This window comes from Macaca thibetana, chromosome 4, assembly GCF_024542745.1.
Source record: "Macaca thibetana thibetana isolate TM-01 chromosome 4, ASM2454274v1, whole genome shotgun sequence".
NCBI classification, from domain to species: Eukaryota; Metazoa; Chordata; class Mammalia; order Primates; family Cercopithecidae; genus Macaca; species Macaca thibetana.
In genome coordinates, this window is record NC_065581.1 from 66,957,319 (window position 1) to 66,962,994 (window position 5,676).

At 36.0% G+C, this 5,676-nt stretch overlaps 1 pseudogene across 1 annotated transcript; it reads left to right on the forward strand.

Moving 5' to 3' along the window:
* The first annotated feature begins 295 nt into the window (after window positions 1-295).
* LOC126952012 (40S ribosomal protein SA-like) lies at window positions 296-1,272 on the forward strand (annotated as a pseudogene). The gene has a single exon (XR_007724766.1). The product of XR_007724766.1 is annotated as a 40S ribosomal protein SA-like (transcript).
* Window positions 1,273-5,676: the final 4,404 nt, after the last annotated feature.

Sequence of the window (5,676 nt, forward strand, 5' to 3'; positions counted from 1 at the left end):
GTAATAGATCCACACATGTGGAGCCAGCTGATCTTTCACAAAGGAGTAAAGGCAATTCAAAGAATCATCTTTTCAACAAATGAAGTAGGAACGAAGAAATTTTAGATGCAACACAAAAGGATCAGCTGTAAAAGAAAAATGTGAGATGCTATTAAAATTAAAAACATCTTTGTGAAAGACACAAGAAAATGAAAAAGCAAGCCCCAGACTGAGTGATAATTTTGGCAAACACATATCTGATAAAGGACTGTTATCTAAAATATGCAAAGTACCCTTAAAACTAATATGTAATTCCGTGCTACCTACAGAGGGGTCCATACGGCGTTGTTCTGGATTCCCGTCGTAACTTAAAGGGAAACTTTCACAATGTCCGGAGCCCTTGATGTCCTGCAAATGAAGGAGGAGGATGTCCTTAAGTTCCTTGCAGCAGGAACCCACTTAGGTGGCACCAATCTTGACTTCCAGATGGAACAGTACATCTATAAAAGGAAAAGTGATGGCATCTACATCATAAATCTGAAGAGGACCTGGGAGAAGCTTCTGCTGGCGGCTCGTGCCATTGTTGCCATTGAAAACCTTGCTGATGTCAGTGTTATATCCTCCAGGAATACTGGCTAGAGGGCCGGCCGTGCTGAAGTTTGCTGCTGCCACTGGAGCCACTCCAGTTGCTGGCCGCTTCACTCCTGGAACCTTCACTAACCAGATCCAGGCAGCCCTCCGGGAGCCACCGCTTCTTGTGGTTACTGACCCCAGAGCTGACCACCAGCCTCTCACGGAGGCATCTTATGTTAACTTACCTACCATTGCTCTGTGTAACACAGATTCTCCTCTGCGCTATGTGGACATTGCCATCCCATGCAGCAACAAGGGAGCTCACTCAGTGGGTTTGATGTGGTGGATGCTGGCTCGGGAAGTTCTGCACATGCGTGGCACCATTTCCTGTGAACACCCGTGGGAGGTCATGCCTGATCTCTACTTCTACAGAGATCCTGAAGAGATTGAAAAAAAGAGCAGGCTGCTGCTGAAAAGGCAGTGACCAAGGAGGAATTTCAGGGTGAATGGACTGCTCCAGCTCCTGAGTTCACTGCTACTCAGCCTGAGGTTGCAGACTGGTCTGAAGGTGTGCAGGTGCCCTCTGTGCCTATTCAGCAGTTCCCTACTGAAGACTGGAGTGCTCAGCCTGCCACGGAAGACTGATCTGCAGCTCCCACTGCTCAGGCCACTGAATGGGTAGGAGCAACCATTGAATGGTCTTAAGCTGTTCTTGCACGGGCTCTTAAGCAACATGGAAAAATGGTTGATAGAAAATAAACATCAGTTTCTAAAACAAACAAACAAACAAAAACAAACAAACAAAACTAATATGTAATTATAGCAACACTAAAAAACAAACAACCAATTAAAAAGTAAGCAAAAGATCTGAATAGACGCTTGAATAATGAAGATACACAGACAGCAAATAAGTATATAAAAAGATGTTCAACATCATTTATCATTAGAGAATTGCAAATTAAAACAAAGATGATATACCACTACATTCCTATTAGAATGGCTAAAATTCAAAAACCTGACAATACTAAAAGCAGAAATTTCTCACAATATGTGAGAAATTAGAGACAAATTTCTTACAATTCCCTCTGCCATTAAGTAATCTTTAAGAAGGGGCTGAAGAAGGAACTTATTGATAAAGACTACTTTCCTTGAAACGCTTTAGAAAATCTTTTCCATCTAGGGAACAAAAGCAGATGTGGAATGACTTTGTTATAATGCTGAGTAGGGAATACACACACATCCACACACAAACATACACACAAAGTTTCTGCATGTCTAATGTGGAAAATAGGATTTAAGCCACATCTTTTAGGTAAAAGTAGCAAATAAACAGATGCAGCTGAGCTATGAAAAACAAAAAATTATCAGGCCTTCTAATCCCAAAACTGTCAGAAGACAGCATGGCCAGACATTCAGAATATAAAGTGTGACAATGTGCATTATATGGTTGTGTGACATGGACAAAGTATCATAAAATCATTTACAGTTCTCCTCTTTTCTTCCTTCTAAGGTATCATCTTCATTCACACTGTCTGGGCCCTGTATTTTCTTAATTAGGCCAAGGAGTAGAGAAACTTGGAACATCAAATTTAGTAGTAGTTTTCTATGTTAAAAAGACATGGAACACTAGATAATAATATTATTAAGAATTTCTACTCATCAGAAAAATACTAAGAGTAAAAAAGAAGCACATGGAGTAGAAAAAGGTATTCATAACACATATATGCAAAAAATTATATCCTGAATATATAAAAACTCCCATGAATCAACAGGAAAGGACACACAAAGCCAGCAAAAATTGGGTAAAAATTTCTGAACAAAACCTTTACAAAAGACAACGTTCAAAAAACCGACAAAGATATGAAAAGGCGTTCAACTTCAGAGTTACTACATGCTTACCATAATGGTAAAGAGGAAAATAAACAACAAAACAAAAATGGAAAATACATGTTGATAACATCTTACATACTTACACACTTCTACTCAGAGAGTAAATTAGTACAATCACTTTGTAAAACTTTTTGGCAGTATCTACTAAAGCCGCCCATGCTGGGAAGGAGTTCAAGTAGCTGGGTTTTAATCCATTCATTATCCTCACAAAGGGAAGTTCTTGGGTGACAGAAAGGCTCTTTAGTCCATCCACTCTAATCTTCATAACTGGACCTCCAAATAAATAGATTAATAATATTTGCTAGAAATAAGTGACTGTGTCTCCAAAATGTCCCTTGCAGGATGTCCTGGTTCAGGATTACCTACAACCCTGGCAGGATGTCCTGGTTCAGGATAACCTATAAAAAAGAACCCAAGATATACAAGTTACATAATTCTTTGACTTCAAAATTTTTTGACTTCACAATTTAAATGCCCCTGCTGTGTGAAATGGTACTGCAAACTTAATATAGAGATCTCATCTTTTATTCTGAACCAGAAAGACATGTCTCACAGAAGAAAACAGGACCTGGGAACTCAGCCTCAATGCTCCTATCTTATCTCTGCTTTTTCTGAAATGTATGATTGTTTTCAAATTGAAATTACTTAAGAAAGCTTGCTAAGGTATAAGATCTCTGATATACTGAGTTTGATTTGATGCTTTCATTCTGTGTCTTAGCTTATATGTATACAATAAGACACAACAATTCTACTCTTAGATAAATGCCAAACAAATCATTCACTGTGTTCTGCTAAAACTTGGAATTGTTATATTCATTACAGCACTATTCTTAATGGTCTCAAACTGGAAAATATCAAATGCCAATACAGAAAAATGAATAAATTGTGGTATATTCATACATGGAATTCTAGTTAAGAGTTAATAACTTCAACTGGTTAATGTGTAAAGACTCACATATATTACTATGCATGTTTCTATTTATATAAAGCACAATTAATATATGATATAATACAGACAAAATGCAAACTAGATACTGAGTTATAAAATTATTTTATTGCTGCCTCTGTAACAGGCTTCTGAAGAGATGCATATAACTTTCTGTGTTTTTTAAAGCCAGATTATGTATCTGTTCAATGTGACAAAATGTGGAGATGAGTGATGAGAACAAAAACATACTAGGATTATAATTGAAAAGAAAAAGAAAACTTGTCAAATAGATAAAAACTTTGGAGATGACAAGTCATCTAATTGTTAATAGTTCTAATTCTTTTTATTTGACTTAAAGAAAATATCCTTGCATGGAGTTTTAATGAAATATCAAATTGTCATATTTTAGTGGGGTTTTTGTGGTTAAAAGAGAGTATGTAAAACACTGACTCACATTGCTTTACTGTCACCTGATGGGAAGAACTAAAATTACAGGCACAGGAGATCGTTCTGTCACTAGTTCCATCACTAGTTCATACTCATTTATTTTCACTGAACTTTTGAAAGGTAACACTTATATATAGATCACATGAATGTATAACTTAGGAAAAACTATTTCACTCTGTATTGTCAATTTTCTTAACTTTTTTTTTAGTATCATTGAAGCATCTTGAAACATTACCACTTAACTCATAATTCCAACTACATATCCCTACCTTCTGAAATGATGAAAATGGTCATGATGGTTTTGGTAATAATTGTAACACCAAATACCTTAAGCCCCTGTTCAAAACATACTACGCTAAACCCTCCAATATAAGACTTTTTAACTCAGATTTCAGTAGAATCTAGGAATCCATATGTTTGAATGGGAAAAATTACGTCGTTATTTTTACTAAACTTTAACTGAAATTTATCATTTCTTTCAACAGAAATCTATTATTTCCCTCTATAGAAATAATAAATTATTTTCATCATACATTATACTTACAACAACTATCTCTAAAAACTTGTTTATGTTTGTTACTACGTTGAAGTTTTTTTATTTGACTCATGATTAGAACTTGTTAATGTGTAAAGATTCACATATATTACTGTCACATAATCTTTAATATTTTGATAACTATATTTCAATATAATTGAATATAATTGGTTTTCTCTATAACTGTATATATGATATTTTCCAATTGTACCAAAGGGTTCTATGACCCTCCAAAATTAACAATCTCTGAAATATCTCATTTACTCCTTATAACACCATGTCATTTACATTATCATCCCAGTTTTAGAACTAAGGAAAATGAAGCATGTAAAGTTAAATGATTCTCCCAAGTTCACAAGACCAATAACTCCCAGGCTAGGATTAGAACCCAAATCCATCTGGCTTCAGAGCAGGATTCTTTAACCACTGGTCTATTATGGCCTTTGGGAATTTAAAACCTGGGACAGTGGCTTTCACACTTATCTACAGAGGCCTGGGACTCTCTGTATGTGCTCCATTAGATGTAATGGGAAGCAGGAGGAACCATACCACAGGCAGATCAGTCCCTCGTTGATAATTGGAATTCCATGTAAAATTTTGTTTTACAAACATGTGTCCTTCAGTATTTTTTTAAAAAAGAAGTTCCAAACTGTTGCCCTAAAATGATAATGGACAAGTCTTAGTCATAAAGCATACTTTTAAAAATGAGATATCAGAGAAATAATTTCATTATCAGCCGTTTCAGCAAGCCAATGCCCCAAATAAATTATTTTACTGGTAATTTGATCCTTCAAAATCTTAATCTGAGAAGCAACTAAGTTTTTACAGATGTAATAGAATATCCCCAGTTCTGACTCCCAAATGTCAACTATAGAACAGAGGAAAAATCACAGTACACCTCAAAATTATATCTACCCCATACATCCCCAACACTAAGCCCCTAAGTTTATTCTATAATTTGTATAAGACTAACTTTTTTAATTTTTAAGTTCAGGGGTACAAAAGCAGATTAGTTACACAGGTAAACTTGTATTATGGGGGTTTGTTGTACAGATTTTTTCATCACCCAGGTATTAAGCCTGGTATCCATTAGTTATTTTCCCTCATCCTCTCTCTCTTCCTACCCTCCACCTTCCAATAGGCCCCCATATGTGTTGTTCCCTTCTTTGGGTACATGTGTTCTGATCATTCAGCTCCCACTTATAAGTGAGAACATGAGATATTTGGTTTCTGTTCCTGTGTTAGTTTGTTACGGATAACTCCATGTCTATCCATATCCCTGCAAAGGACACAATCTCATTTTTTTGTGGCTGCATGGTATTCC